The sequence below is a fragment of the Mesoplodon mirus genome (assembly GCF_964341445.2).
Source record: "Mesoplodon mirus genome assembly, chromosome: 10".
NCBI classification, from domain to species: Eukaryota; Metazoa; Chordata; class Mammalia; order Artiodactyla; family Ziphiidae; genus Mesoplodon; species Mesoplodon mirus.
This window is the reverse complement of record NC_138986.1, coordinates 6,873-32,687: the sequence shown is the minus strand read 5'-3', so window position 1 is coordinate 32,687 and position 25,815 is coordinate 6,873. Positions and strand designations below refer to the sequence as shown.

At 49.3% G+C, this 25,815-nt stretch overlaps 1 long non-coding RNA gene and 1 pseudogene across 4 annotated transcripts; one reads left to right on the top strand and one right to left on the bottom strand.

The window, feature by feature from the left end:
• Positions 1 to 972: 972 nt before the first annotated feature.
• On the bottom strand, positions 973 to 25,815 carry LOC309811375. 3 transcript variants are annotated; one of them, XR_014295142.1, is made up of 4 exons: positions 25,754 to 25,815; positions 11,053 to 11,129; positions 10,397 to 10,639; positions 973 to 1,507 (listed from the first exon to the last, which is right to left on the bottom strand). It is a non-coding gene; the product is annotated as an uncharacterized lncRNA (long non-coding RNA). The 3 variants fall into 3 exon arrangements; XR_014295143.1 differs by lacking the exon at positions 25,754 to 25,815 and adding an exon at positions 12,404 to 12,699; XR_014295144.1 differs by lacking the exon at positions 25,754 to 25,815 and adding an exon at positions 12,373 to 12,395.
• On the top strand, positions 13,002 to 14,790 carry LOC309811282 (putative ATP-dependent RNA helicase DDX28; annotated as a pseudogene). Its single transcript has one exon. The product of its transcript is annotated as a putative ATP-dependent RNA helicase DDX28 (transcript).

The window sequence follows — 25,815 nt, the reverse complement described above, 5'->3', positions numbered from 1 at the left end:
TATGTCTTATCTGGAGAAGGGTCTTTTGAAGTCCTTTTTCCATTTAAAATATTGGGTTGTTTGCCGAGTCCCGCCAAGCGCTCCTCCTGGCGGCGTTGGTGTCGGTGAGTCCAGCCTGGAGCGGTCTCCGCGCCGCAGGGGCCCGTGCCCCGGGGCATCGCTAGCTGCCTCTCAGGAGAGGAGACGCCCGCCCCCGGCGCCCGTGCCTGGAGCGCCGAGCTCGTGCTGTGCCGCGTGGACGCGGCGCCGGCGGGGCGGGTCTTGCTCGGCATTGGCTGCGGGTCACCTGAGCGCGGCAGCGGTCTGCGCGCCTCTCCTGGAAGAGAGTGTCCTGAAAGTGGGCGTCTCGGCCAGAGCGCACCTGGCGCGGGGCGTCCTCAGGGCTCCTCGCCGTCGGCGCCACGCGAGCTGGCAGGGGTCTAGGGATCCAGCGCCCGGCGGCTGGGAATGACCCATCCCGTGGGTCCCAGGCACCCCAGCGGCATCCGAGCGCGGAGTGGAGGGAGTCTAGGGAGCCAGCGCCCGGCGGCTGGGAACGGCCCGTCCCGTGGGTCCCTGGCACCCCAGCGGCATCCGAGCGCGGAGCGGAGGGCTGCGGACGGCAGGTAAGGGGACAGGGGTTGGTGGGGGTGGGTGGAGGAAGGAACGAGGAATTACACCAGAGCTGTTTGGTACAGGGGCAGAAACAGAAAACTCAGACGTACCACTGCAGAGGCCATGGGAGTTAAGTTGTAAATGCTGCTGGCTTTCAGTAGCCTGCAGCCATTCTCTTCTGTAGCTGATGGGATACAAAGCTCTACTGGGTTGTTCTTTGCACGGGATAGTCTTGCAGAAATTCAGCTCATAGCCATTCTTGATGTGTAAGTGTAAGGTCGGATCTTAACAAACGGCATTGCGAAACAGAGGAAAGCTTCAAGTGAGCTTTATTAGGGGGCGCTCCCAGGCGAGGTTCACTGGTCCGAGAGAAAGGGGCCAGAGAAGTCGCCCCCAGGCGAGGGCTGGGCAAGATTTTATAGGGGAGGAAGGGAAAGGGGTGTGGTGAATCTGGGAGGGCGCAGGGTATTCCTTATCTGGTGGTCTCTTCGGGTGTCATGGCACTATGGTGCCGGTTACGCTAGTCCCGTCCCTCAAAAGGCGGGAAGGCTGGGCCGGGTGGAAAGCCCCCAGGTCAGTTCCTGGAACTGGGTGGTCCGGAATGTCTCCAGGTCAGTTTCTGGAACTGGGTGGTCCGGAGAGTTTCGGTCTGATGCAACCTGTGAATCTGATTGCGTTCCCCTGCCTCGGGCCAGTTGGCCTTACATCCCGACATCTTTGGTGTAATGGGGCGGCGTTCCGATCTCTGGCTACTTCATGCTGAATGGGGGCGTCGAAAGGGGAGTCGGGCGACCAGAGGTCCGAGGCTTAGGGGAGACCAGTGGGGGTTTCTGTAGGAAGCAAGGTGTAAGGACCGAGGAACATTTGGTTTGTGGCCACCCGAGAGACTTCCTCCATGCGCCGGCGAAGGAACCTAAGAAAACGGGGCAAACATGAGCAAGATACAGATGAGAATTAAGGGGCCTCAGATTGGTGTTAGCCAAGTATAGAGGGTGGATCGCCACCAATCGGGAGTTGGGGAGGCGGACTGTTGGTGTTTGCGTTGGAGTTCTTCTCTTAAGCGATGGAGGGCGTTTACAGCAGCATTCCTCCTGTAGGAAGAGGCAGGTACCTCCTTTGTCGACCGTCAGGAGATCCAGGGCTCGTCGATTCTGGAGAGAGACTCGGGCTATGGCGGTGATTTGGCACTGGAGAGAGGAGATGGAGGCGGCGGAGCCTTCAATGGCTAGCTGGAGTTTATGTTCTAAGTCGCGGGATGTTGAAACACTATGTGTTAGAGCCCCCCCCCCGCCCCCCGAGGCCTGCAGCGACCAGGGAGGAGGCGAGAGAGATGCCTGCGACCAGAGGAAGAAAGATAACTCTTTTTTATCGGGTAAAGGGCGGCGTGATTAGCGAGGAAAATTCGTCTTGGCTATACAGTGTGAGTTGTGGGACAAGAGTAACGGGGATACATGGGAAGGGGGAGGAAGGATTGATCTCTTTTGTGAGGGAATCATTGCACCACAAAAACATGCCTGGTGGTGTTTCAATTGATGTGTTTACCGTGAGGGATGTGTTGCAAAGAAACCCAGTATCAGGTAGATTTGGGCAGCTGCCGTAACAGATAGTGAGATTTTTTTGAATCAAGGAATATGGGGACTTTTAACGGGGAAAAAGGTGGGTTTGGGGATGTGTAGGAAGTAGAATTAAAGGGCTGGTCGAGTGGGACAGCAGCCAAGGGTGGACGGCCAAGCGAGGCACATAGAAAGCAGTCGGAGATGTTACCTATTCCTGTGTGGTTGAGTATCTGTAGTGTTTGTTTGGTCAGTTCGGCTGCTGCTGCTAGGGCCCGAAGGCATGGTTGCCATCCCCGAATGGTTGGGTCTAGCTGTTTGGAGAGGTAAGCCACGGGGCGGTAGGAAGGCCCTACAGGCTGGGCAAGGAGTCCAGTGGCTATTCCGGCCCGTTCATCCACAAAAAGGTGAAAAGGTCGGTTTGGGTTGGGCAGAGAAAGGGGAGGAGAAGATATCAGAGCGTTACGGAGGGTGAGAAAGGCCTGTTGAACGGCGGAAGGAGAGGTGAGGGGTCCTTGAGGGGTTTCCTTAGTGGCTAGATATAAGGGTTTAGCGAGGAGAGCAAAGTTAGGGATCCAGTGTCGGAAAAATCCTATAAGGCCCCAAAAGGAGAGAATTTGTTCCGCTGTTTCTGGAGGTTGGAGTTCACGGATAATCCGGGTGCGATCGGCTGTTAGACCTTTTGTGGTAGGGGTAAGGTGGATCTCCAGGTAGGTTATAGAAGATACAGGTAACTGAGCCTTGGCTGGGAAGACCCGATAACCGCGAGAGCCAAGGTAATTGAGGAGATCTGCAGTATGTTGTCTTGAGAGGCTGAGAGATGGGCTACAAAGGAGGAGGTCATGTACATATTGAAGGAGTGTGCTGGGGGTAAGGGAGCAGGAAGTGAGGTCCTGTGCCAGCGCCTGACCGAAGAGGTGAGGACTCTCGTGGAAGCCCTGGGGAAGAACTGTCCAGGTGAGCTGACTGGAAGTATGAGTATCCGGATCTATCCAGGTAAAGGTGAAGAGGAAATAGGAGTCGGGATGTAGGGGGATAGTGAAAAAGGCATCTTTGAGATCCAGAACCGTAAACTGGGTTGTGAATGGGGGGATATGGGAGAGCAAGGTGTATGGGTTTGATACTACTGGGTGGAGAGGAATTATGGCTTCATTGATTAGTAGGAGGTCCTGGACTAGGCGATAATCCCCAGAGGCCTTGCAGACAGGCAGGATGGGGGTGTTTCAGGGAGAGTCAGTGGGGATAAGGAGTCCCTGGTTTAGGAGTCTGGTGATAATAGGTTGTAGGCCCCTAAGGTGAGTCTCAGAGATGGGAAATTGGGACCTTGATGGAAATTTGGAGGGGTCCTTTAGGCGGATGAGGACGGGGGAATGGTGTGTTGCTATTATGGGCTTAGAAGCATCCCAGACGTGGGGACTGATTGGGTTCAGTGTGATTGGAAGAGGGGGATAGGAGGGGGAGGGTTCTAGAGACAGGCCAAGAAGAGGAAGCAGGAGTTGGGAGGAGGGGACGTTAGGGTCAAGTCTAACCAGCTGGAGGGAGGCCCCTAAGTGGAAAAGGACATCTCGGCCTAGCAAGGGAACTGGGCAGCATGGTATGACTAAGAAGGAATGAGTAAAAGGGAGTCCTTCGATATGACATGGGAGTGGACCGGTCTGGAGTGGGAAGGATGGTTTGCCATCAACACCCATGACCGAGATCTGGGAAGGAGAAACTGGCTCGGAATAAGTAGGCAGGACCGAATAGGCAGCCCCCGTGTCCACCAGAAATGAAATGGACTTATCCGCTACCTGTAGCGTTACCCTGGGCTCGGTGAGGGTGATGGGGGTCTTCGAGTCCGGGTGCCGTCAGTTGTCAGCCAATCCCAGCAGTTCGAGTGGTAATGCCATTGGGTCGGCCTGCCCCCACGTGGAGACGCTGAGGGAGGGCCAGTCGTAAGGCAGTCACTCTTCCAGTGGCCCGTTAACCCGCAGCTGGGACAGGGCTTAGAAGGAGGTCGGGGATTGGGACATTGGCGAGCCCAGTGGCCTTCTTTTCTGCATTTGAAGCAGGCCCCCGGCGGGGTTGCCTTTTGCGGACCCCATGGATGCTGTGATACATGGGAGATGGCCGGCCTTAGGGCGGCTACAAGTGCTTGGGTTTGGAGGGCCACCTTCTGGTGCATCCGAGCCTGTCAGCTGGATCCTGCCAAATCCTCACGGCCATTGTAGACTTTAAAGGCCATCTTTACCAGATCTCGAATAGGGGTTTGAGGGCCATCTTCTGCCCGTTTTAATTTCTTTCGGATGTCCGGGGCTGATTGGGTGATAAAATGGGTGGCTAGGACCGCTGCCCCTGCCGGGGTGTCGGGATCCAGCTGGGTGTAGAAAGTTAAGGCCGCTGTAAGGCGATTGAGAAAGATAGCTGGATTTTCGTTAGGTTCTTGGATTATCTCTTTTAGTTTTTCAAAATTGACTACCTTATGAGCAGCAGCCTGCATGCCAGCCAGGAGGCACTGGATCATGAGGTCGTGTTTATGACGGCCATCTTGGCCATCCTGATAAGTCCAGCCTGGATTGGTACCAGGTACAGCAGTCACTCCGACAGGCATGGAGTTGTCGGTAAGGTGAACCTGATCTGCATGGTTTTGGGCAGCAGTTTGAATTCTTTCCCTCTCATCAGGGGTCAGAGTAGAAGATAGGATCACAGAGATATCATACCAGGTTAGATCATAAGCTTGAGAGAGGTAGCGAAATTATTTGATGTAGCGGGAAGAGTCGGCCGAAAAGGAGCCTAATCGCGTTTCTATTTGAGAGAGATGTTGGAGGGAAAAGGGACCATGAACTCTAACTAATCCTTCTGCTCCTTCTACCTCCCTCAGAGGGCAGAGGAGATTTGGATCTTGGGAGTCGTGAGAGCGTGTATGTGCACTAATTGGCAAAGCAAGGGGCGAGGAAGGAGAAACCATTGAGGGAGGCGGGGGAACCGTTGGATGGGCCGGAGCGGCTGCGGGATGAGGAGGGACCGCTTCAGGGTTGGGTGGAGGCTGGAGAGGAGCTCTGGAGTGGGGAGAGGTGAGAGATTCGGGTGGGTCGCCTAGTGGAGAGGAGTCATCATCAAAGGAAATTAGGGGCTTGGATGTAGGAGATGTCTGTTTGGCAAGAAAGATCTGGGAAGTGGAACAATCGACGTAGAGGGAGGGGCGGGAGCGTAAATACCAGAAGGCCTGAACATAGGGGACCTCGGATCATTTGCCCATCCTGCGGCAGTAATTATCTAGATCACGGAGGATGTTAAAATTGAAAGTCCCTTCAGGAGGCCATTTGGATTGATTGTCTAGAGGATATTGTGGCCTGGCCACAGTGGAATAGAAAATAGGCCGTAGGCAATAGAGAACTTGGGAGAAACCGAGGGCTGTAAAATTGGCTAGGAGACACCCCAGGGGTGTCTTAGAATCTGGCTTCGATTCTGAGGTTCCCATGACCCCCAGTCTGCCCTGAGTGAATGGAGAAGGAGAGAGGCGTGCCTGGTCTCAGTCTCCAATTCACGGTAGGTCGGAGGGCAGTCAGGTGATTGGGACGTCTCCACAGTTCCATAGACCTCACTTGCTATATGGTCGGTCTTTTGATATATGTATTTAATAGGTATTTGTACACGTATGGTAACCCTAATCTTAATTTTTCCATTCACCCCACCTATCCTTTTAGATAAGCATACTTCTAAGTCTGTGAGTGTCTTTCTCTGTGGAAATATGTTCATTTGTGTTAGTTATTAGTTAACACCTATAAGTGATATCATAGGATATAGGTTTTTGCTTTCTGACTTACCTCATGTTCTGTGATTATCTCCAAGCTCATCTATGGTGCCTCAAATAGCAGTGTTTCATTGTTTTCCATGGCTAATATTCTGTTGTATAAGTAGACCACTTCTTCTTTATCTGTTTATCTGTTGATGGACCTTTTGGTTGCTTCACTGTCTTGGCTATTGTGAATAAGGCTGCAGTGCAGATTTTGCAGCCCGGGTCTTCTCGATTCAGGTCTCAGGTGAGAGGCCCAGTGGTGTGACTGCTGGATTGAATGGTACCTCAATTTTTATTTTAATTGCAGCTACCTTCTGTTCTCATTATTGGCTGTTACCACTTTACATCTCACCAGAAGCTAGAGGGTACAGTGTTCTCTAAAACCCCTTCAATATTTATTGTTTGTAGTCTTTTTGCTGATGGCCAGTTGACTGGTGTGAGTTGAAACCTTTTTGTAGAGTAGATTTGCATGAGTCTAATAATGACTGACGTTGAGCTTTTATCCATTTTCCTTTTTTTAAAAGAGAGTGAGCCAAATTAACCTCTTCATATTATTTTCTTGAAAAATTTGCAGTTTTGAATTTTTTTGGCCATTCCCTACCTCCGCACAGTTGTTTAGGGCAGGTGTCCTTTACAGCCCTGAGTCCTTCTGAATGTTAAGTGACCATTGGCGGTGGGTTTAAAGCCGCTCTTGTGGGAAACGGCCACAAGGCGGCAGCATTTCTACATTTCCAACTCTGGGTTTTTGGGCAACAGAGCTTTCCTGGAAATTGTGTTAGTAAGCAGCAAATTAGAGTGGAATGTGCCAGCGCAAAGCCCCAAGAGCATATATATCCTAAATTGTTGTTTGCTTTTTAAATTTAATTTTTATTAATTATCAGAGCAAATTTGATAAAAATGTAGATTCTCCTAGGTGTACAGTTTCTGATTCATCCTATCAATGTATCTGTCTATTACTCTTTGGATCCTTTCCCATGTATATTATAGTGTTGAGTAGACCTCTCTTCGTATTCCATAGGTATTGTGTGATTATATATTTCATATGTATTAGTACATGTCTGTTAACCCCCACATCCTAATTCATACATTCCTTACACCTTTCCATTTGGTTAAACATAATTTGGTTTTCTGAATCTATGTGTGTTCTTCTCTTGGAAATTATTTCATGGGTATCAATTTTTAGGTAACACCTATAAGTGATGTCATAGGATGTCTGTCTTTCGGTTTCTTTCTAACTTCAAGTTGGGTGATTATCTGTAGATCCTTCTATGGTGGTGCCAACGGCACTGTTCCATGCTTTTTCATGGCTAATATTCCATTGTGTACATGGACGACTTCTTCTTGGTGCATTTTTCTGTTGATGGACATTTTGGTTTCTTCCAGGTCTTGGCTATGGTACATGTTGCTGCAGTGTAGGATTGCCAGCCTGTGTCTTTTTGATTCTGGTCTACTCATGTGATAGGCCCATTAGTGGGCCTACCAGATTACATGGTAGCTCCATTTTTACCCTTAAACGCACCTCTATTCTGCTCTCACTACTGGCTGTTACCAGGTTACATCCCACCAGCAGCTAAAGGGTACACAGTTCTCTAAAACCCCTTCAGCATTTATTCTTTGTAGACTTTTTTTTTGCTGATGATCATCCTGAAGGCTTTGAGGTGAAAGTTTTTGTACACTGGATTTGCATGGCTTTATTAATTCCTGATGTTCAGCCTTTTTCCATTCCTGTTTTTTTAACAAAAAGAGAAAAAGAAACAGAACACAAATGTGCGTAAAATATGCCTCTTGAAACTGTCATTTTGAAATGTGGACATCTTTTGAATTTTTTGTTCGATATACGACCCCAGGATTTGTTTTCAGGGCAGGTGTGATTTACAGGCCTGCAATTATTTTGAATATCCACTGACCATTAGCGCTGGGATTAAAGCTGCTGTTGTGTGAAACGGCCACAAGGTGGCAGCAGTTCTCCTTTACAAAATCTGGTTACTATGGCAACAGAGCCTCAATGGAAGTCGTGTTCTAGGTTGTAATTTAGAATGGAATATCCCAGGAAAGCTCCTTAAGTTTGTCTCACAACTTCTTGTTCGTTTTTTTTAATATAATTTTTTATCACAGCAAGTTTGTTTTCAATACTTGGCTTGTTCTAGGTGTGCAAGATGTCGTTCTTGTACACATAAACATATGTGTATTCTTCCTGGGATCGTTTCCCATGTACGTTAGGACAGAATGTTGAGTAGTCTTCTCTTGGTATTCTGTAGGTCTTTGGTGATTATATATTTCACCTGTGTTTGTATACGTCTGTTAACCCCAATATCCTAATGTATCCAATCCACACAAATTTCCATTGGTGAAACGTAAGTTTGTTTAATGAATCTGTGATTGCCCTTCTCTGTGGAGATATCTTCACTGGTATCAATTTATAGGTAACACCTATAAGTGATATCATACGATATGTGTATTTCCCTTTCTGATTTACTACATGTTGTGTGATTACCTCTAGACTCATCTACGGTGCTGCACAGGGCAATGTGTCCTTTTTTTCCTTGGCTAATATTTTGTCTGTACTTGTACTAGTTCTTCTTTGTCCACTCATCTGTTGCTGGACTTTTTGGTTACTTCCATATCTTGGCTATTGTAATACTGTGCAGTGCACATTTGCCTTCCTGTGCCTTTCCAATTCTGTCTTCTTTGGTTATAGGTCCAGGAATGGGCCTGCTGAATGATATTGTAGCTCAATGTGTACCTTTTAAAGGCATCTCCATTCTGTTCTCATTAGTGGATCTTTCAAGGGTACGTCCAACTGAAAGTTGAGGTTATGCATTTCTCCACAAACACTTCAGCATTTGTTGTTTATAGGTTTCTTGCTGATGGTTATTCTGAGGTGTACCAGCTGAAACCTCTTTGTAGCTGAATTTGCGTGTGTTTCATAATCCGTTGAAATTAAGCTTTAAGGCATGTCCATTTTATTTTTCAAACTGTGATTACAGCTTAGCTCTTCAAAGTGTTTTCTTAAAGTATGTGTCACATTTTGAAATTTTTTGGCCATTACCTCCCTCAAGACATTTTGAGGGCAGGTTTCATTTACAGCCCTGCAGTACTTGTTCACAGGAAGTGACCATTAGCACAGGCTTTAAAGCTGCTTTTGCAGGTAACGGCCAGAGGGTGGCAGCCTTTCTAAGTTCCCCACGCTGGTACTAGGGAAACAGACTTCCTGCCAGTGGTGTTCCTCGGTTATAAATTAGAGAGGAATGTGCCCGGATAAACCCCCAAATGCTTACGTCTCCTTACTTATGTTTGTTTTTAAATTTAATTTATACTTTTTATTGGAGTAATATTCCATTGTGTACATGGACCACGGCTTCTTGGTGCACTCCTCTGTTGATGGACATTTTCGTTGCTTCCAAGTGTTGGCTATGGTAAGTATTGCTGGAGTGCAGAATTGCCAGTCTGTGAGGTTTTGATTCTCATTTTCTCAGGTGACAGGTCCAGCAGTGGGTATGACTGATTGCCTGGTAGCGCAATGTTTCCCTTTTCAAAGCACCTCCATTGTGTTTTCATTAGTGGCTCTTACCACGTCCCCCTTAGAACGGAGGGTACACACTTCTCCACAATCGCTTCAGCATTTATTGCTTGCAGCATTTTTGCTAATGGCCATTCTGACTGCTGTGAGCTGATAGGTTTTTGTAATTTGGGTTTGCATGTCTTTACAAATACCTAAAATTCATCATTTTTCCAAGCCGTTTTTGTTTCTGTTTAAAAAAAAGGAGAACAAAGTGTGCATACAATATACCTCTTGAAATTGTCTTCTTGGAAGGTTGCCCTCTTTTGAATTTCTTATTCGGTTTTCGACCCCAGGAATTTTTTGGTGGACAGGTGCCATTACAGAACTGCACGTTTGGTGAATAGTTAGTGACCATTAGCAGTGGGTTTAAAGCTGCTGTTGTGTGAAACGGTCACAAGGAGGCAGCATTTCTCCATTCCCCAATCTGGGTAGTAGGGCAGGAGAGCCTTTCTGGAAGTCGCATTCCTAAGTTGTAAATTAGAATGGAATGTGCCAGGAGAAACCCCCATACGTTTATGTCTCATTACTTCTTGTTGGTTGTCTTAATTTTTGTAATCGGGGTAATGATTAGAATATTGTTTGCCCTAGCTGTAAACAATCTGGCTCATTTGTACATTTTATATGTCTATTCATATACAGATCCTCTTCCCATGCAAAATATTACACAGTGTTCCGTAGACCTCCCTTGCTATATGGTCGGTCTTTGTGACACATATATATAATATGTATTGGTATATGTAACACTGATCTTAATTTATCCATTCCTCCCACCTTTCCTTTTAGATAAGTATAGTTTTTTCCTACATCTGTGAGTGTCTTTCTCTGTGGAAATATTTTCCTGTGGGTCAGTTATTAGATAACGCCTATAAGTAATATCATAGGATATAGGTCTTTTGATTTCCAACTTACCTCATGTTCCATGATTATCTCTAGGCTCATCTGTGGTGCCTCAAAGAGCAGTAATTCATTGTTCTCCATGGTGAATATTCCATTGTGTACATGGACCTCTTCTTCTTTATCCATTCACCTGTGGATGGACATTTTGGTTGCTTCACCATCTTGGCTATTCTGAATAAGGCCGCAGTGCAACTGATACAGCCTGTGTCTTCCCGATTCTGGACTTCTCAGGTGAGAGGCCTAGCGGTGGGCCTGCTGCATCGAATGGAAAACATAGGGAGTAACCAGGCAACGTCAGTTACCAGGGCAGCCCTGGGAAAAACATTACCATGTGACACTAACATTCCCAGGAGCCTACATTTGTTTCCACAATAGGTAAACCTTTCTCATTTCTAAAGTACTATACTGTGAAATATGCATCTCAGTCACAACTAGAGGTTACTCAATGTCTGCTGTGATCGGAGGAAAAGAGAAGGGCCTTACGCAGTATCTAAAGCAATGACACGAAGAAACTAGGGGCCACGGGCAGAGACACACAGGCTTAGATAGGCTCCAATCTCTATGACATTCTGAGGAGATTCACTTTGTAAGGGCTCGAGCACGAGAAAACAGCCACTAACCAGCTACCCTGTCTCAAATATGTGGAGAAAGTCAATGTAAATGCTTACCTATGTATTATTCTTTTCTGATCATTCTTTCAGTGTAGCCCTTCTGGCTTTGTGCAAAGCGATTCTTTGTTTTGTACCTGAAAAATGAGTGGCACATGTAAATGGATGAAACTTGTCAGAGCAGACATCCAAGGAGCTCTTCAGCTAACGAATGAGGAGCTCCGAGTTCTGGGAAAGAATCGTAAAAGTAGTGTAGAATCACAATATCTTAGAGCATCCTTTATATCAACTCCCCTCTATCATATCACCAGTCACTGGTCATCAGCCTATACATGAACTTTGCAGTGACAGAAAACCCAGCACTGTCTAGACAGGTCTAGGCATTTCTAGTTGCTACAGCAGTCTATATCAAGTTCAGAATCTGACTCCCTGTCACGCATCAGTCCCAGTCTGCCTTCTGCAATGGTACACCCCATGGCACACCTCATCTCTTTTCCATCTGGCCCATTTCCCAAACACATGAGGACAATTTTGTTCTGCCTAAAGCTCTCTTCTCCCACGTCACCCTCCTAAATCACTCCTTCCTTCCTGTGTTTATGACTTTGAGGAGCCCCCAAGGTTTTCTCATCCCAAGGCCATGACAACCAATGGCATCAGTGTGCCTGCTACAGATTCTGGGAAAGGGGCAGGGCCACACAAGGGTCTGGCAAATGTGACTGACAACCTGAAGGGAGAGTACATGTGACAACCTCAGCCTCTCTTCAGTCCTCAGCCTCTATCCAAGGTTTCTCCCTAGCACACTATTGACATTTTGGGCCAGATAATTCTTTTGGGGTGGTGGGGAGGGCTGTCCTATGCCTTGTACGGTATGTAGTAGCATCCTGGCCACTACCCACTAGATGTCTGCAGCACCGCCCCCCCACACCCCGGATGTGACAAAGAAAAATGTCTCCAGCCATTGTCAAACGTTCTGGAGGACGGGTGAGGGCAAAATCACCCTCACTCAAGAGCCACTGTTCTTTCCAATGACTCTGTTCACCCATGAGGACTCAAAACCCTCTCCTCTGCTGGCTTAGCATTCAACTCTCCAGAACGTCTATCGTGTATCAAAATGCTATTTGAAATTTGATAGTATTTATCTCTATAACGGTATCTGATGAAAGTAAAACTCTTTCGCCAGATGTTAATAACCTCCCAGGTGATTAATCCACGTTTACCTTATCTCCTACCCAAGACACTGGAAATTACAGAAATGATCGGACACCCATTTTCGGGAATCGTTCAGGAAGACCCGTTGTCTAAGGCTTTTTGGCAACCTGAACAACTGAATTAAAGTAAAATATTCTGCCTGACCGTGGCTTTGTGAGACAAGACACAAACCTGTAGCAGGACCCTCCTCTCTGCTATTTACGGAATTGAGGTATCTGACTGGAAAGCCGTTGGAGGTGAACTACCCAAGAAAGCAGTGGGTTCAGGATGAGAATTTGGAAAGGGTGACAAGGGAGGGGAGAATGAACCTCAGCTGAAAAGAAAGGGGAAAAGTACCAAGAGATGAGTTCTCTTGACTGAAGAGAAGATACGCTGAAAGCCATCAGCTTGCCCTCGGGGCCCTCAGCTCTCTGGGGAGCTCTAAGGAAAGGGTTGAGCCTGGACCTACGACTCCGGACTCCTAGTCTCGGCCACCAGGCCTGACCATTCACTCAGACTCTCAATAAATACTTGTATTCAAAGACCTTACACGGGGAGCACATCTGGGAAAACATCGCCGCACCCTCATAAGTTACAGGGGGGGACCCGAACTGGCCAAGCCATGATAGGAGCTGTGAGGGCGACAAAAGAGCACGGCAGGGATCGGACATTGGATCGCCAGAAGCCCTCTGCCCTCCTGGTTCGTAATGCCAGGGCCCCATCGCCGCGTATCGCCGGACCCTGGTCCTGCGTCCGTCGCGCACCCTTCCCCAAGGTTGGCCGGGGTCTGGAGTCACCATCCCCTGTTCGAACCTACAGACCTCGCCGCTGCTGAGCTCTACAGATCCCGCTCCTTCCACACAGTTCGCCGAGTCCGCGGGCCTTACTGAGCCGCGCCGGCCACCGTCCGCGAGGCCTTGGCGCGCCTGTGACGTCACTGTCGTGCGCCTCTCCCGCAGCAAGTGGAGTATGGCTCTGGCACGGCGGCTGCGGCTGTTGTCGCTCGCGGCTCGGTTGCTTCTGGCGCCTTGTCGGGACCTGACGGTCCGCGGTCCCCACGAGCCGCTGCCCGTGGTGCGCATCCCGCGGGCTCTACAGCGGCGCCAGGAAGAGCGCCATAGCGGCCAGCGTAGCCCCCCCGTGGCCGATGCTGGCGCGTCCTGGGCTGCCGCTGATGTCAGCGCGGCGACCCGAGTTGAACCAGCCGGCTCACCTCACGCTGGGCTCTTGGAACCCGCGCCACTCTCTTCGTGGGGCTGGAGGAATCGGTCCACCCACGCGGACCATTTCTCCATCGAGTGCGCGCAACATGAGGCTCCAGCGCTGCGGAACCTTTCGCCCAAGGGCAGCTGCACTGAAGTGTGTCTGGAGCTCCCCGTTCTGAGCGCGCTACAGGAGGCTGCTCCCGAAGTTGTTCGGCCCACAAACGTGCAGTCGAGTACCATTCCCCCACTTCTTTGCGGCCGCCACATTCTCTGCGCCGCAGAAACCGGCAGTGGCAAAACTCTCAGCTACATGCTACCTCTCCTTCAACGGCTGTTGGGCCAGCCAAGGCTGGACCCCTGTCGTATCCCTGCTCCTCGAGGCCTGGCTCTTGTGCCTTCTCGAGAATTAGCCGAACTGGTGCGTGCTGTGGCCCAGGCCTTGGGCAGCTCCTTGGACCTCCAGGTGCGGGAGTTAGGGGGAGGCCATGGCATGAGGAGAATCAGGCTGCAACTGTCCAAACAACCTCCAGCAGATATTCTGGTGGCCACTCCGGGGGCTCTGTGGAAGGCCCTGAAAACTGATCAGCCTGGAGCCGCTCTCCTTCTTGGTGTTGGATGATGCAGACACGCTGTTGGATGAAATCTTCCTGGAACTGGTGGATTACATCTTGGAGGGGAGCCATATAGCAGAAGGCCCAGCTGACTTAAAAGACCCCTTCGATCCCAAAGCTCAGTTAGTGCTGGTGGGGGCCACATTTCCCGAAGGTGGAGGCCAGCTGCTGAGTAAAGTTGCCAGCTTACTCTCTCTAACCCCCGTTACCAGTGACAAGCTCCACTGCATCATGCCTCATGTCAGACAGACATTCATGAGGCCGAAGGGAACAGAGAAGGTGACTGGGTTGGTACAGATCCTTAGGCAGCATGACAGAGCATATAGGACTGGCGCCGCAGGAACTGTTCTGGTGTTCTGTAATTGCTCCAGAACTGTGAACTGGCTGGGGTATATATTCTGGATGACCACAAAATCCAACACTTAAGACTGCAGGGACAGATGCCTGCCTCAGTGAAAGCAGGCATCTTCCAGTCCTTCCAGAAGGGCTCCCGAGGCATTCTTCTCTGCACAGACATCGCCTCTCAGGGCCTGGACAGCACCCAGGTGGAGCTAGTCATCAATTATGATTTCCCTCTCACCCTGCAAGACTACATCCACAGAGCAGGGAGGGTGGGCCGGGTGGGGATCGAGGTGCCAGGCACCGTCGTCAGCTTTGTGACCCATCCCTGGGACGTGAGCCTGGCTCAGAAGATTGAACTGGCAGCTCGCCGGAGGAGAAGCCTTCCGGGACTGGGGTCCTCAGTGAGAGAGCCTTTGCACCAGCAAACCTTATTGCAGCAGGCTTATATATGATGCCGTAACAGGGACCTTCCCCTCTGTGCTGGACGGGTGAGCACACTTGTCAGTGGGGTGCTCTGGGCTGCCTAGTCACCTTCTGAAGACCCGGGCTGCTGTCTGGCTTCAAAAGGTAAGTTGCTGGCCAACACTGGAGGGTGAACTACTGAGCTCGGCTCTCTGTAGTCTTTCACGTGAAGAATAATGTCGATCTTGGCTCTGTATTATGTCATGGTTTCTAACCATAAGCCATGTTTCTATGGGTGCCCCTTAATAACAGTGTCCACTGGGGCACGATTCAGTAGACCCTGAGAAGATTCACACTCCAAACTACCACACTTAGGACGAAGGCTCTTTCAATGGATGTTTTAGTTTAAATTTTGTTTCCTGCCCCCAAACATCCATTAAGCCTCCAGGAGAAGGAAAAGGGGATGTGACTAGCAATAAAGAGAAATTTTCTTCACAACAATGGCCATGGCAAGCTTAGGCACTTTTGGTGAAATCTCTCTGGGAAGTACTGGCAGAGGAATAAAAGGCAAACTGACACAGAAATATTGCTTGGTGTGCATTTCCAGGCTCTGCCTTCTTTCTCATCTCTTGGTGGCAGGTGGAGGAAGAGAAGAAAAGGTTAAACTTTTTTATAAACCAGCAGAATAAGCTTATAACATCCTCTCACTATCTCTGCATAGGTTCTAGTCTCTGCAGCATTATATAAGCTTTGCCCAAAGTAATGAACTGTTGAAAGTCAAATGTAATACTTCACCAAACAACTTAAAAATGCTTGCACACTGGAAAGGGTTAAGTTGCAGAGAACACAGATGGACCCAGAGCAACCTTTGCCGAAAGAGAATATTGTGCTAAATGTACAGTCATAACTCTTTTCCATTTGAAGAAACAGTCAGAGGGATAAAAGAACTTGGTCAAAATCACACAAGTCAGTAGGAAAGAATCTGGTTTGTCTGTCCTCAGGGTTGTGTTCTTTAACCACCAGGCTAGCTTTTCTCAAATCTGATTCATGCATAGAATAACTATACACCTCTGCTTGCCCTGAATATCCCCTGTTTATACATATGCCTGCTGCAGTTTTTAATATTGCCCACTTTGACTCCCAAAAGCAACCGAGAATACACAATAATTTGGTCTCTCTATCCATGGACCACTGTGGTGGGACTGCCCAGGAAGCTTATGAAAAGTGCAGCTTCCTGAGCCCTACTCCAGATCTAGATAAGTTTTCTGAGGGTTGGCTCAAGAATCCAGGTACAAGGCCTTTTAAGTGGTTTGGTGGAACCCCCCAGGTGATTCTCTCGCTCTCTTAAGTTAATAAACCGTTTATTCTGCCTCCCCCAGATGCCCAGCCAGGTCCTGTTAAGGTAGGAGTCCCCACACCACATCAGAGGGATGCTCTCAGCCAAGTAATCTCCGGAGCCTTGGAGATTCTGAATGGTCTCATGCTGGCGCACCTGCCGTGACAAACCTCCGCCAGAGCAAGCATTCCCCTTCACATTTACCTTCTACCACTCCAAAAGGCAGTCTGCTCCAATGAGGCCTGACTTCGTCTGTCCTAACGGGCACCCACTGATTCAAGCAGTTTAGGGATAGAAGGTGCTGTGGTTCTCAACCAGGGTGGCCCAACCTCTAAAAGGGTAGTCCAAGCAGTCTCTACCTCCTGGGCACATCCCCTCTGCAACAGCCCCAGTAAACGAAGGTCCCATCTTTGCTTTTTCAAGGTCGGCAACAGGGAGTCCCCTCCTAAAGAAGGTTCTCTCTCATTGCCACACTATCAAAAGCTGCCCCAAATGTGGTTCCTTCCTGTGGGCCTGATCAGGCTAAGGGCAGAGTTGTCTCTTTCCTTCTCTGAGTCGGACCAAGTTGTCTTACTAACCCCTCTTCACAGTGTTGACCATGATTTTCACGGGGGCTGCTGCTGAGCCTTTATCTCATCCTTTCATGGTGGAGAGAGAGAGAGAGGATTATAATGATTTTTACTTCTAGGCGAGAGGGGAGTGTAATGATTATGTTGTCATTTTGTATTATGTCCTTTTGTCATGAATTTGTTTTGAATTTCATATTAAAATGGGCCCACCATTCCCACTTTGTGAGGTCATTCAGCACCCTCATTTTGCACCTTTAACATCTCTCTCAGTATCACTTGGAAATGTTTGAAATGGCATGAGCTTGTCCTCACATTCCTATCAGCTGTAAATCCGGAGCCCCGACATGAACTAACCATTGAGCAGAACCCCTCTCCACTAGCTGTGTAACACTGGGTAGGCTCCTTAACATCTTGGTTTTTCTAAGCCCTCAGGTGTAAAAATGTGAGGGTTCTATGAATTTATATTTGGTGCAGGACAAGGTCGAGAAGAGTGTGTCTTTGCTTGTATTCTTCCAAACTGGAATGTCTTCCCTCTCTTCCCCATGGGTCCAAATCTCACTTGTCCTTCAGGCCCACTGCCAAGGAGCCTTCCCTGATTCCCCAGTCCACACAATTCTCTGCCTCTTAGGGTCAGTGCCATACAACCTAGCTGTCTCTTAACGTTAATCTTGCCTCTCAAGCCAATTTCAGAATGTGGGTCTCTCTTGCCCTCCTGGGGCCCCTGGGGCTGTACCAGCCCACCTGCACACCCCACGTGGGGTGTCTACTAGACTAGGGCATGGGCGGGGAGGCCCAGGTGTGAGGGACCAGGCAGAGTACCTCTGCCTCCACCCTGCTCTCCTCCACAAAACTGCCCCTCCTCCTGAAGCCTGACCGCAAGTCACAGGTTCCTTATTATGACCTCACTGGGTAGTGATGACCTCACAGGCCTTCTCAGTTTCCATGGCAGCGTAACTATGGAAACGTGCTGCCCTCAGAGAAACTTCCCTACCAGTTCTCCACCAGATACCAATCTCTTTGGTTGTCTGAGAGAGAATGTCTGACCGGATCGTCTATATTTACTCAAACCTGTGCTCTGTTCCCTGGCTGGGCAGTGCAGCAGGTACACCAAGACCGGGCATCTGTAGAAGAGGCATGGTGTACACACAACCTCACCTGGCTGCCACATGTTCCTGTGGGGCTTGCCCACTACGTAAACCTCAGCGCTTTCCCAGCTGTAAGTAATACCAGTGACCTGGGACACCTTCAGTGTCCCACAGTGCTCACTGCTGAGGACAAGTGAAAGGTCATCCCTGAACTAGTGTTCAGGAAGCTTCTGATCTTTATAAATGTAGCCTTCCGCTTTGGGCTACAGGATGCTTCCATTCAGACCCTTTCCTGATTGGCCTCTTAGCAAAAGGCAAGTGCATTTTTGTTGGCAGATGGTAAACGGAGCAGTTTGAGGAAGAGGGCCACTCCTGAACCGCACCTTCAAACCCAGGCACCTCTGTGCTGTCATGTACACATCTATATCGGTCCCCTCAGACACATCCCATACTGAGCTGCTGAGTACTAGGGGAGAGGGTGGTGCCCTATTCATGGGAAGACCGGAAGAACCAAGGGGGGTGATGAAGTGCTAGTGAGACTGGAGGGCTGAGCAGGTGGTGTCCCAGGAGGCAGGGTGGATGTGAGCCTACACTTGGTACCCAGAACCCGGTTGAGTCTCCTGATCACTCTGCCTCAGTATTTGGCCTTGTTCTAATCTAGATAAAAGTATCAGAGGGCTAGAGTTCAGTGTGGTTGTAACAGGCAGTATAAATGGGGCCCAAGAGGGGTTGCCAAAGTGGGAGGGGTCCTTTACCAATTTATATTAGATTATCTTTTTCCAAAACTTGAAAGACGTTTCCATTAAAGCCTCAGAAGTGACACACTGCAAGAAATGTTTTCCCTGTTGTGGAAGGGAGAGATGGAGAGGATCATGATTGCAATTTCTTTCGGGTTCTACTGTTTTCCCTGGCAACGGTGAAGAGACTACCTCACCTGATGCAGCCGTAGGCTCTAGGAATTGCTTTTGCAGCCAGTGTCCCTTCTCTAGGGACTCATAGAGGTGATGGGCCAAGTCTGTGTTTTGGATGTCAAGTAGATTAAAGGTCTTCAGCCAGAAACTGGGAGAGACATGAGAGAGGGAAATTCTGGCAGGAGACTGTGTACAGCAGAAGTGACTGATCAATTCTGATTTTCTTTGCAGCAGCTGTGGCTCCCATTTCTCCTCCTAAACCTGGTCATTACCATGTCCTCAACCGAGGGTGTGGAGAAACGCAGTTGGGCCGGCATGGGGAGACATACTGCCTTGTTGGTGGCTACCGGGCCTACGGGGATGCTCCTTTGGCCATGCCAGCAAAGGCGGAAGCCGAGAAGCCAGTCCCCAGACGTGCTCCCGAGAGAAAGCACACTCCCGAAGAGTCGGACGAAGATCTCTGTTGCTCCAGACCCAAAATCCGGCGATTGTAGCATGGTGCCAGGAGGCGGACTCCACAGAATCTTGCTGGCTGAACCATTCTGAAGACAGGGCAATGGTTTAACTGCCTAAGACAGCGAATGCCTCTTCCTGCAGTGACCCCTCCCGCCCCCCCCCCCACTGCCCACTACCACAGATTAGAACCTGTGTCGTTCTGTCTGAGCCTTCCTCAGCCAGGAGCCTCCCTGCACACTAAATGGCCATAAGCCAGGAGCCTCAGAAAGTGAGGTTTGAAATGAGAGTCTGCCCTGAACATCCCAGGGCGGAAGCTGGCCTGGAAGAAAACCTGGCATTCCTCTGCTCAATCCTCACGGGCCCCTTTGTGAGCTGGAGAAAGTGAAGTCTGCACTCTGCGAGCCGAGGAGGATGCAGGAGCAGATCCAGGGTGCAGAGAAGCCTTAGCAGTCTACCACATGGGCTCCTGCCCTGAGCCATTGTCAGCGGCCACCACCACAAACCAGTGGGGAGCTGGGCTTTTTGAAACTGAAAGCAGCAATCTGTGGCTTCCCAAAGAGCCTCCTTCCTGCCTGGGGTCTCAGGAGGCAGGATAGAGAGGCCCAGGAAGCCCTGCTCCCTGAAGCAAGAACAGGATGGAGAGTCAAGCGGCACGCACCCTGCCCCGAGGTTCACATGCTCCTTTATTGCCAGCCCTTTCTGTCCCCAGTGGGGTCCCTTACTGCTCAATAAAATGTTCTTCTGTAACAGATTTGTAGGGTCGCCAGTGCTCAGACTTAGGTCACTACCCCTGTGCTAGGCACTCCTGCCACCTGGGGAAGGTTCCAAAGGTGGAACAGCTCCAGAGGGTGTCAGGGAACAGAGCAAAAACTTGAGAGGCTGGGGATGCAGGAGTTTGGGCACAGTCCCTAAATCATCTCAGTGGTTGAGCTGCTGTGAGAAGGCACATCCCCAGTGTGCATGTGTGTGTGTGTGTGTGTTGGGGGGAGGGGGTCCCTAGAGGAGGCAGCTAGCGGGAGGGCCTGAGGCTGGAAATGGGGAATGGCGTGCGGCCTCTGAGCAAGCACAGGCACTTAGCCCTTGAGGTTTCTGGGAAAGCTAGAGCCACAAGGGCCACGAGATAAGGCAAGTGTAGCAGCAGAACCCAGGTGCCAGGTCTTTCTTCAGAACCTACACTTCACGAGGCCGGGCCTTCCACGCTGAGGTAGGAGGGATCCTGGCCAGAAGGTCAGCCAGCAGCTCTGGGACGAAGGTTGCTGCGGTGGGGGCTCTTCTGCCATGGAAGCGACTTCATTTCCTTCCACATGAATAGCCTACTGACTGAGTTCCTGCTCTGTTGAGTAAAAGGGTCGTTGACTCTCCCCAGAAGGTTGTTCAGTTCACATCCCAAAAGTCCCTCTATTCAGGCCCTGGGGAGGTGTAGCAACTCCTGAGGGCGCTCTCCTGAGGCTGGCTGACAGAAGTGGGGGAGGCTCCTGATAGTGCCCAGGTGCTGGTTCAAGTCCCCAGAGAATGGTCATGCAGGTTGGGGAGTCAAGTAGGAGGAGAGAGAAGGTTGGGGGCAGAGGGCCCCCTCCTGAATCCAGACCTCACAAGGTTACCCCCCCCCCATTTCCAGAAACTATCTCTTCCCCCACACCAGTCCCCATGGCCCAGTACCGGGAAACCGGGAGCCCAGAGCACTTGTGGCCACAGAGACCCTCGCACGCAGCCCTCGGGGTGGGCGGGGCCGGCTGCAGGCAGATGGGGATGAGGTGTGCTCCCGGGAGGCCACGGGCTGCAGGTGGCCCTCTGAGAGAAGCACCCCAGCTTGGACAGGAAGGTTGGAGGCGGGAGAGAGCAACCTAGGGCGCCCCCTCGGAGCAGTGGGTGTGGGAAGAGGGGCGGGGGCGGAGGGAACCCACGATGGGAGGCGAGTGGGCTCTCAGCAGAGGCCAGCTTAGCCCGCGGGAGCTGCCTCTGAGCAGGGGGCGGGAGGGCAGTGCCGCCCTGTGGCTGCCGGGCTTCCCGGATCACGGCTCTCCGCACACGGGTCGCAGGGTCCTGTGACTCTATCCCCTCCCTCACCCCGCCCCCCTCGCGAGGCCGCGCCGCTGGGTGGCCTGTGTCGACGGGCAGAACCCCATCGCCCGCCCCTCTCAGACCCGCCTCTGCCCACCTGCCTTGCCCTGCGCAGCTTGCGGCCCGGGGGCCTCGAAGGTCCCCGTGCACGCAGCCAGCGGCCTCTTCTGTGCCTGCTGCTCCTGCTGGGTCTGCTGCTGTGATCGGTAACCCTCGTGCAGACCACGCGGGGCACCTCCAGCACCCCAAGTCCGCGGGAGCGCACGCGGGCCCTGATGCGGGACTTCCCGCTTGTGGAAGGGTGGCTGCAGTGTGTGCGGGCTGCTGGGGGCCGGTGGGGGCCTAGCCTGGCCCTGGGCAGGGGAGGAGGTCCGGAGCATGTAGCGCTGGTGGGGAGGCTCCCTCACACCACCCCTGGATGTCCTCTCCATCATCTATGGATGCCCTTCCCCTTCTCTGTCATCCCCTCCCAGGCCTCAGCTGCTCCTAGTATAGTCTGTGTGACAGTGTGAGGTGGGGGACCCCCAGGCTGGCCCAGGCCAGGCAATGTGTCCTGCCCGATCCCAAGACCTAAGGAGCCCACTCATTTGCCTTGACCTCCCTCCAGCCACAACAACATGCCCCTGGTCCTGAGGCAGTTTTACCACAATGGGCTACAGCATGTTAATCTGCGCAATTTCAGCCATGGCTAGACCAGCTTGGACAGGCTGAAAGACGGTCTCGTGGGTGGCCAGGTACCAAAGGGACACACAAGGTGCCACCATGGCTGCTGGGGAATGTGGGGCAGTTTGGGGGCCTCAGAGACCACAGGTTAGTCACATTGGAACGAAGTTACCATAGTGACCAAGAAAGTGCCATGCCATGGATGCTGGGGGCTACAGGGGTCACAGTGAGCCCACCTGACGGGCTTCCAAGTACCACAGAAAAAGCAACGCATTACATGTGACTTCTGGGCACAGTAAGTGCTGTGCCAGCTGAGGAGGCTATGAGAAGCCCAAGGAGTTCCAAAGCCCAAACTAAGCCCTGGCCTTCCCTCAGTTCTGGTCAGCCTATGTCCCATGCCAGACCCACGAACGGGATGCTGTGCGCCTCACCCTGGAACAAATTGACCTCATCCGCCTCATGTGTGCCTCCTATTCTGAGCTGGAGCTTGTGACCTCAGTTAAAGGTAGACGGGGGACTTCCCTGGTAGTCTAGAGGTTAAGACTCCACGCTTCCACTGCAGGGGGGTCGGGTTTGATTCCCGGTGGGGGAACTAAGAGCCCTCATGCTGCGTGGCACGGCCAAAAAAAAAGGTAAACAGACCGGTGGTAGTGGGTGTTAGGGACTTCAGTAAGCTACCCCTGCCTCTGAAAATGATCATCTAACCTACCTGCCCCCAGCTCTCAACAATACCCGGAAGTTGGCTTGCCTCACTGGTGTGGAGGGCGGCCACTCACTGGACAGTAGCCTCTCCATCCTGCGTACCTTCTATGCGCTGGGTGTGCGCTACGTGACACTCACCCACACCTGCTACATGCCCTGGTGACCACCTGAATATATTCAGGAAAAAACGCATTCGCCCTTTTTGGCCAACCAAACAAGCGGGCAATGCAAATCAACACTGCAAAGAAGTCTCACTAGGCATCAGTCAAAAGGGCCATGCTGAAAAAGTGTAAAAACCAGAAATGCAGGGCAAGTCAAGGAGAAAAGGGAGCTTTTTTACGCTGATGGGCGTGATATAAATTGCCAACGGCCACTCTCGAAAATTGTATGGTGTTTCCTAAAACATCTAAAAAACAGAGCTACAGAGCACAGGGCACTTCCACTCATGGGCTTATATCTTGAGAAAACCAAAAATCGACAGGACACAGGCACCCCAAATTTTAGGGCTGCTGTGTTCACAAAATCCTCGACTTGGGTACACCTTAAGTATCTCATGAAAGAGAAAAATGGATAAACAAGTTGTAGTACTTATGTACAATGGAATATCACTCAGCCATGAAATCAATGTCCTAAGGCTAGTAGCAGCATAATGAGTGGATTTAGGTACGATGATTCTAAGAGAAATACGTCACACAGATAAAGAAACTTATCATAAGATATCAGTTATAGACGGAATGTAAAAATCGCTACATGAACTAAATTACAAAACAGAACAGAGTCACACATTTAGAAAACACACTTATGGCTGCTTAAGGGGAAAGGTGAGGTGGGGTGATGCATAAAACAATAGTTTGAAATTAGCACAGATACCGTTCCATCAATCAAATATGTAATAGAAAAGACCTACTCATTGCTCAGTGAACTGGACTCAACACACCTTATTCACCACAGAAGAATATATCCACGTAGTAAGAATCTTAAAAAGTATTTACTGATATTTCTCGGTAAGTGAATATAGTGGGTGTAAAGGGGCACAAACACAGCATTGAAAATCAGCTAAATCCCATTATAAATACAAATTACAAAAAAAAGCAAAGATAGTGAAAGAGAGAGAAATTCTTACAAAATTCGTTCAGTGGCTGTGATGGAACCTGGATTGACCACATCTAGACCCACAGCTGGAAGAGACATAAGGCTGGACACTCTTGGGGGTGACTGGATTGGTGAGGTTGCGTGAGCAAATGCAGACCCTTTAAAGTAATACTGCGTGCTACCCATTCCATGGGTCAGAAATCTCCAGGTTCAAGGGAATCTTCCTACAGCTAAAACATGCATGGGAAACCCAGAGGATGGTACACCATATGATCGGGAAACGTTTCTAAAACGCACCTCATTTTTCATCTCGTGGTGCTCGGGTTCGCCATTCCAGATGCTTTACCAAAAAGCTCCCCACTTGGAGAATCAGCACCTTTAACCTCCTGTTTCATACAGTTTGCAATTTGTCCAGAGGTTGAACGGGTAGAGGGGGAACCAATGAGAGATCAGCTCTAGGTGTTTGGACAGACACATGTCACTCTAATTTCCAATCAGGAAGAAGAATTAACCAAAGGCTCTGCCTGCCCCCCGGAACCAGAATAGGGCCTGAAGCAATCCTGCGGTTTGGAGGCCAGCTCCCAAAAAGGCGAGTTGAAAAATGGATCTCAGAGGCACTAAAATTCACAAACCTGCAGGATAATAAATGATAACTTTCGTACCTTATTGAGGTAAGGCAACGAAGAGGATTTGAAAACAAGGCAGAATTGCAGGAAACCGTTTTCAAGAGGTAGATCGGAGTCGCCTTTAAAGCACATGAAAAGCGGCAGAACTTCGACAATGATGCAGTTGGCCAAAAAGGGCGTACGTTTTTTGTTCCTGAATATATTCAGGAAAAAACGCGTAGGTCCTTTTTGGCCAACCAAGCAAGTGGGCAATGCAAATCAGCACTACAAAGAAGTCTCACTTCGCATCGTTCAAAAGGGGTTTTACCATGTTTGAAATTCCAATATTTTAGCCTGACACGTTTTTGGATTTTAGAAAAAAAAATATTTTAAATGAGACAAAAAATCTTTTTTATGACCCAAAAAGACAGCAATAGTTTTATATTTTTATCTATTTCACTTGCACACAAAAGTCTCATGGGGTTATGTAAAGCAGTCCTGTTGGATGCTGTGCATGGTGCAAATATGGATTAAAGCTTTGGCATCTTAAGCTTCACTCACCTGAAACTTTTAAATTAGGATGCAAGCAATCCTTTCCAACATTTGAACAGAGAAAGACACTGTCTTTATTTTATTTGTCAGGTAATTAGTCTGTCTTTTGCCCCAAGGAGAGAAACACCTGGCACTTCTATCAATGTGTTGTACAAAAATCTTTGAACACAGAGTGCAAGCAGAGGCTGATACAAGATGTGAAAGAAAAAAAAAGAGAGAGAGAGAGACCCCTGTGGCATTTTCTCCTAACTTATTGCAATCTCCCATTTAAAATGTGGGAATAATCAATCTTCTGAGGAAAAAGGCCCAAGGAAGCTTTTTGCTTTTGTGGAATAATGCAATGCCTAAAGATTTCATGAGGCAAGAAGAATTAGTGAGGATGACCATGAGAAATCAAGAAAAGTCAGATCCATGGATGAAGTGATGTTTACCTCTGTGAATCAATGAGAAGTAGGAGCAAATGAAAAGAAAGCTGAATACAACATTTTCTGAATAAATGTAACCTTGCAGCTGTCATAGACAAATTAATGCTCACTATGATACAACATATTTAGTTCAGAAAGTTAACTTAAATTTAAAGCTTAACAATTAGATTTATTGAAGAAACGAAAACATATTTGTGGTTTAGAATATATAATGTGTTCTCCAACAGATAAGATTACATAAATAAATAGAAATAAGACTAAATAGAGGAAAATAACAAATTAGATGTTATTAACATTAAAAACTGACACTCATCTAAAGAAAGAGGAGAGACAGAAAGAGAGAAGAACTTATATCAAGTATATATTTAAAACTCCTAAATAAGAAGTCTTCAGATGTTTAAAAAAAAAAAAAGTCTTCAATAAGAACATAATGTAATAGCAAAGATGGGAAAAATATACCAAAAGATATTTCAAGAAAGAGAGTACAGAACGTTGAGTAAACATATCAAAAGATGCTTGGCTTCTTAGTAGTCAATTAAATGCAAAAAAGTCATACCTGGAATTATCACTCACCAACCAGAAAGTTCAAATGAAAATGACAGGTATTATCAAGTTTGA